This window comes from Muscardinus avellanarius (assembly GCF_963383645.1).
Source record: "Muscardinus avellanarius genome assembly, chromosome: 11".
In the NCBI taxonomy this organism is placed as follows: Eukaryota; Metazoa; Chordata; class Mammalia; order Rodentia; family Gliridae; genus Muscardinus; species Muscardinus avellanarius.
The window spans coordinates 63896944-63912782 of record NC_137797.1 but is presented as its reverse complement, the minus strand read 5'-3'; positions in this window follow the sequence as shown (position 1 = coordinate 63912782).

The window sequence follows — 15839 nt, the reverse complement described above, 5'->3', positions numbered from 1 at the left end:
CTGTTTCAAAATAAAGAATAAAAAATTGGGCTGGGGATTACCCAAATAAATGAATAAATAAATTAATTAAAATTTAGGAAGGAATTTGATAGGTCAACTCGGTTCCCTGAGAAAGCTTCAGCCCAAGGCCAAAAGCTCCAGCCCAAGGCTGAGAGCCCCAGCCTAACGCTAAGCCTAGCTGCCCCATCCCTACCCCCAGCCCCATCCCTGTCCCCATACTCAGTTTCGGCGTCCTGGAAGGGTCCAACCACTTCCCAGTAACCATGCAAACGGTCCACGTGTCATTTCTGTCAACCAATAAATTTAAAGGCCTTATGATTCTCCAATGAGATGCGATATCGGTCCAGTTAGCCAATGACAAAGTGCCAACTCAGCCTAAAACTGTATTTAACCCCAAGCACGGCCATGCTCTCTTCTCTTCCTCTTCTTTCGCTCTCTCTTTTCTCTTCTCTCTGGCTGCTTCTCTGCACCCACTGCTTCTCCTTTTGACTCCACTGCCTAAATAGATCTCTTGGCTGTATGGCTGTCTCCAGTGAGGTTTTTGCCCTTCAGAATTAATCTAATATGCCCCTTCTAAATGCTGCTGCAGCAAACTAGGGTCCTCTTCAGCTCTTGAGCAGACTGCTGGATGGGGTGGACAGGGATACAACTCTAGATTGTGCAGGAGACCGTCATGTCTGCAAGCCTCTGAAGAGCATCAGACTTGGAGGGGCCATCGTCTTGATGAGCTTGAAGTGCTGCCTTTGATTTATTAAAAAAAAAAAAATCTAGCCGGGCGTGGTGGCGCACGCTTGTAATCCCCGCGCTTGGGAGGCAGAGACAGGAGGATCACGCAGGTTCAAAGCCAGCCTCACTGGCTTAAGAGACCCTGTTTCCAAATAAAAATATAAAAAATAAGTCTGGGAGTGTAGCCCAAAGGTAGAAGGGTTCCATCCCCAGTACCAAAAAAAAAAAAAAAAAAAAAAAAAAAAAATCAAGTTAGGCATGGTTGTCACCCTGTAATCCCAGTGCTTGGGAGGCTACAACAGAAGGTTCACAGATTTGCAGCCATATTTAGCAACTTAGTGAGACCCTGCCTCAAAATAAAAAATAAAAATGCCGGGCGTGGTGGTGCAGGCTTGTAATCCCGCACTTGGGAGGCTGAGACAGGAGGATCACACAGGTTCCAAGCCAGCCTCAGCTACTTAGTGAGGCTCTCAGCAACTTAATGAGACCCTGTTTCCAATAAAATTTAAAATAGGTCTGGGAGTATAACCCGGAGGTAAAAAGCCTCTGGGTTCCACCCCTAGTACCACCAAAAATAAAAATAAAAAATAAAAATAAATAAAAAATAAATAAAAAATAAAATAAGGTTAGAGGTGTAGCTCAGAGGTAGAATGCCCCCTGGGTTCAATTCCCAGAACTGCAAAAATGAATAAATGTTAATCATGTTTCAAAGTATCACAGCCAGTGTCACTAGATATATGGGGAGAGGAGGTACAGAGGGAGAGACACCCAGTGATGTGAACATGTGTGTTTGTACCACTCCGAGTCTGACTAGGATGCATAATTATAGGGCATCACTTCTCTGCCTTTTGGCTAAGATCAAACTGTTCTTATCAGTTTAATATAATGCATCAATAGGAATATGATAAAAAGAATACTTTCTTCAGAAGTTATATGTATTTATTCCATGATTTAAAAATGTGTCAATACACTAAAAATGAGGAATAGAATTGTAAAGTTAGAATCTTCCTTAGTGAGGCCCTCAGCAACTTAGTGAGACCCTGTTTCAAAACAAAAAATAAAATAGGGCTAAGGGTATAGCTCAGAGAGAGAATGCTCCTGGGTTCAGCTCTTAGCAAAACACACACACACACACACACACACACACACACACACACACACAGAGTTTTCCTCATTCCTATTACCCAGGAAAAATATTGTTAGTGGTTAATTTTGTGTTACATAACCTGCTAAATATAAAAAATTTTAGAAATATGTAATATCATAAAGTATATTTATAGCCAGGAATGGTGGCACATGCATGCAATCCCAGAACTTGGGAGGCTGAGACAGGAGGATTGCAGGTTCAAAGTCAGCCTCAGCAACATAGTGAGGCTCTCAGCAACTTAGCAAGACCCTATTTTCCAAAAAAAAAAAAAAAAAAGTAGATCTAAGGGTGTAGCCAAGAGGTAGGAGGCCCTTGGGTACCATCCCCAGTGCCACACACACACACACACAAAGTATATTCATTATGTATATATTTAATATTTCATTTTAAAATTATTTTTGAACAAAATTTAAATTTTTAACAAATTTATTTTTTCTTTTTCTTTTTTTTATTGGTGCACTGTATTCATACATCATAATGGTATAAAGAAAATATTTTTTTAGACATACATACACACATCACCCAGTTAGCCCCTACCCAATCCCCACCCCGTTCCCTCCCCATCCCTCCTTCCCATGCTTGGCTTAGTGGTAGACATCTAGTTTTATAGCAATTTATCCAAAGTTAACAATGATAATCTCACATAACAGTTTCATTTGTCTGATACCAAGCTTTTGATGACTTAAAGATAACATTTCAATATTTCTTTTTGCTTTCTTTCTTACCAGAGAATATATATATATATATATATATTTAGGTGAAACTATTATACATTTATTTATTTTTCAGAAAAAATCTATCCTGATATGGAATATGGACTCTAGATACCCAAAACAATCTCGAAGAAGAACAAAGCTAGAAGATATATATTTTCTGATTTCAAACCATATAAAGCTACAATAATTGAAACAGTGTAGTACTGTTCTAAAGGCAGATATATAAACCACTGGAGTTAAATAAAAGCCTAGAGATAAATTCTTCCATATATTGTCGTTATTTTTAACAAGGTTTCCACGAACATTTGGTGGAGGAAATAATAATCTTTTAACTAAATATTATTGAAAAATAATAATTACATGAAAAAGAATAAAATTGGACCCTTACCTAACACCATATACAAATATTAACTCAAAATAGATAAAAGACCTAAATATATATCTAATACTATAAACTTTTAGAAGAAAATCTGGGTCATAAAACCTCACAACATTGAAATTGGCAGTGATTTCTTGGTTATGATTTCAATGGCACAGGCAACAAAAGGGTAAACAAACTCCCTAAAAAATAAAAAAATATTTCCAAATGCTATATATGAAGGTATATTAATATTCCAACTAGAAATCCTAAAAATTAACAAAAATAAAAGCAAACAATACAATTTAGAGATAGGTAAAAGACTAACATAAGTAATGAATCTCCAAAGATAACCAATCTTAGTTGTCTGTTGGATGGAAAATCTTATTTCTCTGGTTCTGGTGTGTGTTACCTATTTCTTCTTTGTAGTTAATAACTCTTTGAGTATTTTCTCTAGCGCTGGTTTTGAAGACATAAATTCCTTCAGTTTCTGTTTGTCATGGAAGCTTCTTATTTCCCCATCTAATTTGATAGAAAGTTTTGCTGGGTAGGAAATTTTTGGCTGGAAGTTGTTTTCTTTCAGAGTTTGGAATATGTTACTCCAAGCCCTTCTGGCTCTCATGACTTGTTTGGGAAGTCTGGAGTGATTCTAATTGGTTTGCCTCTGAATGTCACTTGGCCCTTTGCTTTTGTTGCCTTTAAGATTCTCTGCTTGGCTTCCACATTGGTCATTTTGACAATTATGTGGCGTGGGGATCCTCTTCTCTGATCCTGTCTAAAGGGAGATCTATAAGTTTCCTGGACCTGTGTATTGACTTCTTGCTCTATGCCTGGAAAATTTTCTGCTATTACTTCTTTGAAGAGATTGTTGATCCCTTTGGTTTCACCTTCTTTTCCCTCCTCTATTCCAATTATTCTTAGGTTAGCTCTCTTAAAATGGGGCCATATTTCTTCAGATTACTGCTGTCGGATTTTTTTTTCTAGATTAGAAACTATGCGTTCATTTTTTGAATGATCATCTTCTAAGAGCGACATTCTATTCTCCATGTGGTCTAATCGGTTGTTTGTACTTTGAATTGAGGCCTTTACTTCATTAATTGCATCCTTTACCTCTTTTTGGCTCTCTTTGAATTCTTTTCGAAACACCTCTATTATTTCTACAGTTATTTTCCTGATTTGATCTTCTATAAATCTCTGAATTTCTGTTTTATCAGGTTCTGATGTTGTGGGGTTGTGGGCATTCATTGCTCCATTATTATTCCTCTTTCCCATGATTTCGGAAGTTTGTGCCTTTTCTGGGTTCTTCCCTTGGGTCACTACGACTTCACTTAAGGTGCTCTGGATCTCGAGTCTGTGGTATCTCAGTCACCACTACTCCTTTACTGGGTTGTATCGCAGAGTCTCAGACCCTGGGAGTCAATCGAGGCTGATTTTGACCATGGGGTTGCCAGGTTGGGCATTCTCCTATTGTGTGATATCTCTGCCACCACCACTCCCCCACTGGGTCAAGTCCCTGGGAGTACAGTACTGGGATTTCTTCTCTAGGGGCCACAATTTGACTCACTGTTGTTGAGTGCGCAGATGGAGCTGTAGTGGACTCAGTGAATTCGCTGCTGCTGCCACCGGTGGCAATATGGCGCTGCTGCCACACCCTCAGCTGTGAGGCTGGTGTATTTCTTTTCTGTTTTTGAGCTCCGCTCTGAATCCCTGCAGCGTGTGCTGAGCTCGGCCTCTGGGAGCTTTAGATGCTCCCTGAGCCGAAAATTCTGCCCGGCTGATCCGCAGCGGCTCACCTCGGCTCGCTGTCCGCTGCTCCTCTCTGGAGCCTGGTGGGCTGTTGAGTGCGTTGGTCTGGTGCCGTCCGGTGAGCTTGCCGCTGCCGCCGGCAGTAAGGTGCTGCTGCCGCATCCTCGGGCGTGAGGCTGGCTTATCTCCTCTCTGGTTCTGAGCTCCATTATGAGTTCCCCTCCTCTCTGGAACCTGGTGCTGCAAGGGAAAATGGCGCCCGTCGCTTCGCGCCACAGCTCCAGCTGCAGCACTGCGGTCTGGTTTCTTTCTGGTGTCTCGTTTTTCCAGCTCTCTTTTTCTCTGTCCCTTGTAATTACATTTTTTGTTTCTCTGCTGATGGTGTTTTCTGGCTATGAAAGGCTCTGATTTTGTGGTAATAGAGATTGGTTATTATCGGGGCTCGTAAGCCCCGCTTTTCTCCGTCGCCGTCTTCCCGGAAGTCCCCCAAACAATAAATTTATAATCTACTTTTTCCACTTTGCATATGTGGGGAACATTTATCTTGCTGGCTTGAAATAGCACTCACATAGGCTGGGCGTGGTGGCGCACACTTGTAATCCCCACACTTGGGAGGCAGAGACAGGAGGATCGCGCAGGTTCGAAGCCAGCTGTGCGCGATGGCTGAAGAGACCCTCTTTCCAAATAAAAATGTAAAAATAGGTCTGGGAGTGTAGCCCGGAGATAGAAGGGCTTCCAGGAACCCCTGTACCACCAAAAAAAAAAAAAAAAAAAAAAAAAAAAAAAAATAGCACTCACATACCTATTCACTTCTTTTTTTTTTTTTTTCGGTACTAGAGATGGAACTCAGGGGCATTCTACCTCCAAGCTACACCCCCAGCCCTATTTTTTATCCTTTATTTTGAAACAGGGTCTCACTGAGTTGCAAAGGGCCTCACAAAGTAGTAGCTGAGGCTGGCTTCGAATCATGATCCTCCAGTCTCAGGCTCCCAAATGCTGGGATTACGAGCGTGCACCACCATGCCCGGTTCTATTCTTTACTTCTTTTTCTGAAAAATACTCTTATCATTGGTCTAAATGGAAGACGCTATGATTTTGCAGATCCTCCTGTCTCTGGGCCCTGTCAGCTGATGGAGGAATAGGCCTCTGCGAGCTAGGCTGGTAATAGTGACAGGAGACTGAAGCCAATGGATTCGGGAACTGTCACTTCTCACTTTATTTATTTATTTATTTATTTATTTATTTATTTATTTATTTTGGTGGTACTGGGGGTCCTGGAAGCCCTTCTACCTCCGGGCTATACTCCCAGACCTATTTTTATATTTTTATTTGGAAACAGGGTCTCTTAAACCAGCAAAGCTGGCTTCGAACCAGCGTGATCCTCCTGTCTCAGCCTCCCAAGTGCGGGGATTACAAGCATGCACCACCACGCCGGGCAACTTCTCACGTATTTAAAAAACTTGGCAGCCAGGCGTGGTGGTGTACGCTTGTAATCCCAGTGCTTGGGAGGCGGAGACAGGAGGATTGCACAGGTTTGAAGCCAGCCTCAGCTACTGAGTGAGGCTCTCAGCAACTTAATGAGGCCCTATTTCAAATGAAAGTATGGGAGTATAGCCCGGGGGTAGAAAAGCCCCTGAGTTCCACCTTCCAGTACCACAAAACAAAACAAAACAAAACAAAACACAAAAACAAACAAACTAACAAAAAACGCGGCTCCAGTGAGAGCAAGTTTGGACTCTGCTCTGATGAGGAATCTGTGAGCTGTGCGGCTGGGTGCTTCTGTGGTTTGAATATGGTCGGCCCCCTCCAAAACTCATGTGGAATTTAATCCCTATGATGATATGTTAAGAGGCAGAACCAGCGAGACCTTTAAGAGGTGACGAGGGCTGTGCCCTCATGAATGGATTAATCTATTCATGTGACTAATGAATGAGTGGGTTAATGGGTGGCTGGATTATGGCCCTGTGATTAAAGCCAGTTTGGCTAGCTCCTTGCCACACGATTCCCTGCACCACCTCAGGACTCTACAGCCAGGGAGGCCATCACCAGATGCAGCCCCTTGACCTTGGACCAGAGCTGGGAGCCAAAATAAACCTATTCTCTTCATAACCATCCAGTCTGCGGTATTGTGCTATTAGCAACAGAAAATGGACTGAGGCAGGAAGTGTCTTAAGCTGTGCGTCACTACAGAGAGGAAAGCAGTCTCAGGGAGAGGCTAAGCTGTGGACAGGAGCTAACGCCTCTGCTGGCATACACCTCCCTCCTCAGTGTCCAGCCCCTCTTTCCTATCCCGCATCCCTTCCCAGCAACGTCCCTCCAGTCCTCCTGCTGCACACACTTACTCCCCTTGGTTGGGGTTGCCGGCGGCACAAGCATGCTGCTGCATCTCGGAGTCAGTGTCCCAGGCCGAGGAGGCAGCTCAGCGGCAGAGCACGTGCCTGACTTGTATGAGGGCTTGGGTCTGATCCCCAGCGCAAGAAAGAAACAAAACAAACAGATGGAATCTCTCGACCCGACTTCTCTCCCTGCTCCTGCCATGGTTTCTCTGTTCTGTGCCAGAACAAAACTCCGTGGAGGGGCTGACTATGCTCATCTCAGCCCTCCCAGCCTCCACAGGGATGACTTTCTGAGATGGGTCCCCAGGGGGAATGGACATGGCTGAGGAGGATCTCATTAAGAGAAGAGCCAAAGTGCGGGGGTTTGTCTGGGCTGATCCCGGGAAGGAGACCAGAGAGGCTGTGGGGTGGGGGTGAAGAAGCAAGGAAGCAGGAATGAGGGGTGCAGTGCAACAAACCTCATCATTCGTGGTGGTGCCAATGGGTCACTTTAAAGCATGTGTCCCCCATAATCCCTATCAGTGCCTTCTAAGCCACCCCAAGCCAGTGTAAAACGACAGGACGCAGTAATCATCGGGTAACATGCTCGGGTACCATTTCTTGAGGACTGTGCCCTATTCAGCTTACTTTGCTCATAACTCAATAAGCCCATGAAATGGATGCTATTATTATCTTTATTTTGCATGTAAGAAAAATGAGGCGCAAAGAGGTTAAGGAATTTACCCAAGCTCACACAGAGGGAAACTTACACCCAGGCAGTCTGATTCCAGATCTGTGATGTTTAGCTTTTTTTTTTTTGGTGGTACTGGGGGTGGAGCCCAGAGGCTTTCTACTTCTGGGCTATACTCTCAGACCTATTTTATATTTTATTTGGAAACAGGGTCTCACTAAGTTGCTGAGAGCCTCACTAAGTAGCTGAGGCTGGCTTCGAACCTGTGCGATCCTCCTGTCTCAGCCTCCCAAATGCGGGGATTCCAAGCGTGCGCCGCCACGCCCGGCTCTTAGCTATTCTTTGAGAGGCAGATATGGCTTGCTACGTAAAAGCAGCGCCTACATGGTGTTTAGTCACCCTGATCCAACCTGACTGCCTGTCACAGTCACTGCCATGAAGAAAGTCTGGAGCTACCGCCACTAGGGTATCAGCAGCTGCTTGCCAACAATTTCCTTTCTCTTCTAATTCTCAGAATCTCCTGGATGCTTCTCAGTGGACAGAGGACTGAGGACTCTAGGCTCAGAAATTAAGCAAATTCAGAATGGACAAAGGAAATTTGAGAGATGTCAAGAAAACAGTCTCCTCTCTACACAAACTGCTGTGACTCCCTATTGCAGAGAAGACAGAGTACTGATTCTCTAGGTGAATCTGTGAGTCCCCAGTCCATTATCTGGCTTTACAAAGTTATTGTTTGTACTGGGGATTGAACCCAGCAGTATTCTATCTCTGAGCCACACCCCCATCCCTTTCTTTTATTTATTTATTTATTTATTTATTTATTTATTTATTTATTTATTTATTTATTTATTTATTTATTTATGGGTCTGGGAATAGAACCCAGGGACATTCTACCTCTGAGCTACACCCCCTGCCCTATTTTTTATTCTTTATTTTGAAACAGGGTCTCACTGAGTTGCAAAGGGCCTCACTAAGTAGCTGAGGCTGTCTATGAACCACAATCCTCTGGTCTCAGCCTCCTGAATGCTAGGATTACAAGCATGCGCCACCACACCCGGCTTTTTTTTTTTTTTTTTTTTTTTTAATTTTGAAACTGGTCTTGCTAAGGTGCTGAAGGTCTTGCTAAGTTGCTGAGGCTGGTCTCAAACCTACCGTCCTCCTGACTCAGCCTTCCAAGTACTGGGATTACAGTTGTGTGCCCCCATTGCCAGCTCTTTTACAAAGCTTTTTATATATGTTAGCGCATGTATACATTGTCATAGCTTCTTAGGGGAGGCATTATTATTCACAATTCACTGGAAAAGACAGGGAATCATGAGGAATTAGGTGACTTGCCCAATGTCACACAGAGTGGAAGGAGAATTTTATTACAGGTATCTGGACTCCAACTCCTACTTCCTACTGCACCAGAGATTGCCAGAGCTTTGAGCAAACATTTGGAGTATGGTGGCATGACCCATTCAAAAATATTCAAATGTCTGGGTACGGTGGTGCACACCTGTCATCCTAGTACTTGGGAAGCTGAGACAGGAGGATCGCAGATTCAAGGCCAGCCTCAGCAACTTATCGAGAACCTCAGTAATGTAGCAAGACTCACTTACAAAATTAAAAAAACAAATAAAGTGCTGGGGTTATAGCTCAGAGGTAGAATGGCCTGGGTGGGTTCAATTTTTAGGACCCCCCAAATATTCAAATGATCTGGGGTGAAATCTAAATTTTTTTCAGTAGAACAGGGGATGATGAATGTGAAAGACCTTTACAAAATTGTGATGTACTATACAAAGACAACTTATTATTGACTTTATCTATGGCTCCATACCACAGAGTATGACTAAGTAGAATTAGCTGCTGACTTGGGCGCTGAGCGCTGTTCCTCTCCATCAAAATGGAGAATTAAACTGGGCATGGTGGCGCACACTTGTAATCCCCACGCTTGGGAGGCGGAGACAGGAGGATCGCGCAGGTTCGAAGCCAGCCGTGCTGGCTTAAGAGACCCTGTTTAAAAAAAAAAAAAAAAAAAATATATATATATATATATATATATATATATATATATATATATATATATATATGTCTGGGAGTGTAGCCCAGAGGTAGAAGGGTTTCCAAGAACCCCAGTACCACCAAAAAATAAAAATTAAAAAAAATGGAGAATTAAGAGCAAACTGTGTACCTAATAGTGTCTATTTGGAAAAGTGTCTCTTTTTCTTGGAAAGTTGGTAGCATCTTCTTAGGGGGCTGGTAATTCAAACAAGAGGGCATCCAGTTGAAGAGAAGGAAGTCTATATCATACTTCTGTCCCCAACACACTCCTTTCCTTCCCATACTCCTTCACTCCTGCACAGTGATGCTCTCTGTCTGAGTGACACCCAGGGTCACCGTCTCCAGGCTGTCTCATGTCTGGTCCCTCAGCTGCTTGTCCCTGTCCTCCACCAGAGCCAGTACCCGCAAGCCTCACACATCCAGCTGTCTGGTCAGCAGGTTCCTGAAGCCCGAGTTACACCTCAAGTTTAAGTCACATTTGCCTTGGAGATGGTGAACCATCATCTGCCTCTCACAGTACAGGAGAAGGTGGTAGATTCCCAGGCAGGGGCTTCTTCTCTCCCTCCATTGAAAGGACTATTATTCCAGATCTTTCCTTTCCCAGCAAAATTAGAGAGAAGAGTTAGTATTTCTCTCCTTGTATTCAAAGTCCTCTGCGATGTCTCCAGATAGAGATTCAATTCTGTCTCTGAAAACTATTTTCTTGCAGTTCATTTTTGTCATCTGGTTGAACTGTGTCTTTATTAAAACACACACACACACGTGCGCGCGCGCGCACACACACACACACACGCACGCACACACGTCAGAAATTCCAAAAGGAGCATTTCCTTTGTTGTTCTGAGCTTGGCAGGAACATTCTCCATCTCTGTCGGGGGCAGAGGCACTAACTACACTGCTCTGGCACAGAGCAGCCCCAAACAGTCAACCAGGCAAGAGTTCAGAGGCTCCTCTCTCTTCTCACCTCCTTGATTTTGGGGGGGGGGGTTCACTGGAGAGCAGGGAACTTTCTGGGGCTCAGAGGGAAGGCAAACGTGTTCCACAGGGGAAGAGGAGGACCCTGGAGGGCAGAAATTGCAGGAAGAAAAACCCAGGCCAGGCTGGTTAGGGGGGCTTCAGAAGGCTCCTGGATAGAAGCAAGCCCCAGCACAGCTGCTGCCCATGAAGCCCTGCAACACATGCAGTGTCCACAGATGCTTCCTGGGATGAAGTACAACCCTTGGTCAAAGGGCAGGCGTCTAGAATGGGACCGACCTGCTCTGCGAGTCGCTTATCAGGCATGTAATGACTCTCTGGGTCTTAACTTCCTTCTGGTCTAAGTGTGGAATAGTAATACCTGCCTTTCTAGATTGTTGTGGAGATTAGAATGCTTAGCAGGTGCCTGGCTTGGAGCGAGCATTGGGGAGCTGTTTGCTATTGTAGACTGTGGTGCACCTCACACCCTGCGGGGTGGAGTCCTGACTGCCACGCAGCAACTGAGTAATCTGAAAATCATTGAACTTTTCTGAGCCTTGGGTTTCCTCCTCTTGAAATAAGAATAAGCTGGCCGGGCGTGGTGGCGCACGCTTGTAATCCCCCAGCACTTGGGAGGCGGAGACAGGAGGATCGCGCAGGTTCGAAGCCAGCTGTGCTGGCTTAAGAGACCGTTTTCAAATAAAAAATATAGGCTGGGCGTGGTGGCGCAAGCTTGTAATCCCTGCGCTTGGGAGGCTGAGACAGGAGGATCACACAGGTTCAAAGCCAGCCTCAGCTACTTAGTGAGGCTCTCAGCAACTTAGTGAGACCCTGTTTCCAAGTAAAGTATAAAAATAGGTCTGGGAGTGTAGCCCGGAGGTAGAAAAGCCTCTAGGTTCCACCCCCAGTACCACACACACACACACACACACACACACACACACACAAATAAATAAAAATATAAAATAGGTCTGGGAGTGTAGCCCAGAGGTAGAAGGGTTCCATCCCCAGCACCACCACCACCAAAAAAAAAAAAAAAAAAAGCTCCTAGGAGTTGTTGCAGAGATTAAATAAATAAGATTAAGCAGCTAATGTATAGAAAACACTAAGCACAGTGCTTGGGACTCAGTGAATGTCCAGTAAATGCTAATAATTCTTTCCATTATCTTGTTTTCTCGTGTCTCTCATTATCTGTAGACTCCTCCTCTCCTGCCCTCCCAATCTAGTTCATGCCGATTCACTCTCCAGTGACAGCACAAGTGACTTTTTTCTTTCTTGGCGGAGGGTACTGGGGATTGAGCTCGGGGGCGTTCTATCTCTGAGCTACACTCCCAACCCTGTTTTATTTTTGAAACAGGGTCTCACTAGGTTGATGAGCGTCTCACTACTTGCTGAGGCTGTCCTCACACCGGCAATCCTCCCGTCTCAGCCTCTCAAGTACTGGGATTATAAGCGTGCGCCACCACGCCTGGCAGAGAGCAGTGGGCTAGGGATGGATCTGGAGTGGCATGAAGCATCCAGTGGTTGTCTGGAGCCAGGCTGAGGGAGAGGGATGAACTGCAAATGGGGACAAGGGAACTTTCTAGAATGGGAAAAACAGTCTATATTCTCATTAGTGGTGGTGGTAGGTGTATTCATATGTCAAGACTTATCAGCTGGGCGTGGTGGCACACGCTTGTCATCCCAGCATTCGGGAAGCTGAGACTGGAGGATCGCGGTTCGCGGCCAGCCTCAGCTACTTAGTGAGGCCCTCTGCAACTCAGTGAGACCCGGCTTCAAAATAAAGAATAAAAAAAGGGCTGGGAGGTGTCGCTCGGAGGCAAAATGTCCCTGGGTTCCATCCCCAGTACAACAAAAAATGTCTTATCAAACTGTACAATTAAATGCACACATTTGTTTTTATGTAAATTCTACCTTAATAATGTTGTTTAGAAAAAAATAAAGGTATCTGGGTATAGTGGTGCACACTTGTAATCCCAGTACTTGGGGGGCTGAAACAGGAGGATCACAGGTTTGTGGACAGCCTCAGCTACTTGTTAGGCCCTCTGCAACTTAGTAAGACCTTGTTTCAGATAAAAGAATAAAAAATGGGACTAGGGTGTAGCTCAGAAGTAAAATGCCCCTGAGTTCTATTCCTAGTACCGCAAGAAAGAAAAGAAAAGAAAAGAAAAAGAGAGAAAGGTATGGGGCTGGAGGTGTAGCACAGTGGTACAGTACTTGGCTGGCATGTACAAGGCCCTGGGTTCTATTCCCAACACCATAAAACACACACACACACACACACACTTCTTCGTTGGTCATCTACTACTCTTGCTGTGTTTTCTCTTCCTTGGCACTTAGCAGCATACAAAATTACTTTACTCTTTCTTTCTTTCTTTCTTTCTTTCTTTCTCTCTTTCTTTCTCTTTCTTTCTTTTGCATGCGTGGTACTGGGCATTGAATCCAAGGGCATTCTACCTCTGGGCTTGATTTTTAATTCTTTAATTTGAAACAGAGTCTTGCTATATTGCTGAGAGTCTCACTACTTGCTGAGGCTGTCCTCAAACATGCCATCCTCTTGTCTCAGCCTCCCAAGTACGGGGATTAGAGCCATGTGCCACCATGCCTGGCTTATTAATTTATTTTTAGATAGGCTTTTGCTAAGTTGCTGAGGCTGGCTTTGAACCTGAGCCCTTCCTTTCTCAGCCTCCTGTGCACCACTGCACCCGGCCTGTACATGCCTTTTATATCCGGTGACTCTCTGCTGCCTTCCTGCCACGCCTGGGGTAGACATAGAAACCCTCTCTGAGATTATCCCAGGTCTTGTCAGTCTTCTAGAAAGTGACCCCTGGTCCCTTCTGTTCTGGAAACTCCAAGTCTCACCCTCTTCTCTTATTAGCCAGAGTCAATTTCCTTGATGTAGGGAACAGGCTCTGTTTCTCTGAGATGTTGTGCCCACACACAAGAAAGGTTTCCTTTTTCTTCATTTCCCAAACTGTCAGCTCTCTAAAGATATTAGGGTTAGGGGAAACTTAAATTAGAGAAAAGAGCAGGAAATTTATCTGTTCTATTCTGTCAAAAATCTCATCCTAGATAGAGTATCAAATTGACTACCTGCCGGGCATGGTGGCACATGCTTGTAATCCCCGTACTTGGGAGGCTAAGATAGGAGAATTGCACAGGTTCAAAGCCAGCCTCAGCTGGCTTAAGAGACCCTGTTTCCAAATAAAATATAAAATAGGTCTGGGAGTGTATCCCGGAGGTAGAAGGCCCCTGGGTTCCACCCCCAATACCACCAAATAATAATAATAATAAATAATAATAATAATAATAAAATAAAAACCACCAGTTTTTTTTAATTGGCTACCTATTTGAGTAGCGAAAGGAGAAATGGAAAAGCAAGGAGCAGTGTAAAAGTGTAAAATAATATCTCAGAATACCACCTAGCCACAGTTTTCTCCTAGTGAAAGTTTTTGTGTCAGCCAGGCTTGATAACACACTCCTCTAATGCCAGGACTTGGGAGGCTGAGACAGGAGGATCTCAGGTTTGAGGACAGCCTCGGCAACATAGCGAGACTCTAACAAATCTAGAAAGACTCACTCTATAAATACAGAAGTAAATAAATATTGCTAGGGATGTAGCTCATAAGTAGAATACCCCTGGGTTCAATCCCTAGAACCACAAAAAGAAAAAAATAAGTTTTTGTGTTTTCAACCAATTTTTTTTTCTTTTTTACCTTTGTTCAATCCTCTCAATCACATAGAAATCTGAGTTCTAATTTTTTGGGCAGTGAGCTTTGCTACTGATGCCCCAACATCCTCATTCTGTCTTGTGATTAAGCAGCTCTTGGCAATTTACCAGCCAGTCGCTGATGGGTTCATGTATGGACAAGCCGAAGCTAGTCTGGGTCAGGGTGGCGGTCAGGAGCCACTCTGTGGAGGCAATTCTCTCCAGCTTGAAGGCCATTGCAAGCCTCTCTCCTGTGATCTGGGAGTGAGGAAGTGAGGGTTTCCATGGCCACGGTCACAGAGGATGCAGCCAGGACCAGGGGAGGTGAGGTAGGAAAAGCCCACACCCACTGAGCCGCTGGGGCCCGCCCTCGCTTTATTGATCAAGGCCACAGGAGTCGGCTTCTCTATTACTTCTGGCTCAGCGCACTCTGCCTGACTCCAAATTTGATGTCAGGAATAGAAGTGCTGTAAATAGTAGACCGTAGTGGTTGCCTGGTGGCCCTGCAAAGATTCCCTGGAAACTCTGACTGTTAACCCCTAATCTGGAAAGAAAAGTCCTTGCAGGCACAATAAAATCACATTTTATTATTTTCAAGTTCAGTCAGATGTTGAGGACATAAGTTAAAGATATTTTAATTTAGCCGGGAGTGGTGACGCACGCGTGTAATCTCAGCATTTGGGAGGCTGAGACAGGAGGATCGCAGTTTGCGGACAGCCTCAGCTACTTAGGCCCTTTGCAACTCAATGAGACCCTGTTTCAAAATAGAGAATAAAAAATAGGGATGGGGTTGTAGCTCGGAGGTAGAATGCCCCTGGGTTCCATCCCCAGTACCACATTAAAAAAATTTTTTTTAATTAAAAAGACACATGTGACCTTTATCACATGACCTAAAAGTTTAACACTTTAAAAAAAATGTTAGCTCCATTATTTATTTGACAATGTTACTAATTTCAAAAATGGATTTTTTTGTAATTAAAAAAATAACCCTGGCCGGGAGTGGTGGCGCACGCTTGTAATCCCCGCACTGGGGAGGTGGAGACAGGAGGATCGCGCAGGTTCAAAGCCAGCCTCGCTGGCTTAAGAGACCCTGTTTCCAAATAAAAATATAAAAATAGGTCTGGGAGTGTAACCCGGAGGTGGAAGGGTTTCCAGGAACCCCAGTACCACCAATAATAATAATAATAAATAAATAACCCTGGTCTGGGAATCAGAGCATCTGATAGACAGGTCAGATTGGTTCCCTGAGAAAGCTCCCGCCCAAGGCCCAGCCTAGCGCCCTGTCCTTGCCCCACACTCAGTGTTGGTTTCCTGGAAGGGTCCAGCCCCTTCCCAGAAACCACGCAAACAGTCCATGCATCATTTCTGTCAACCATTGAGTTTAAAAGCTATACGGCCCTCAAATGGGGTGCAGCATCCAGTCTGGTTAGCCAA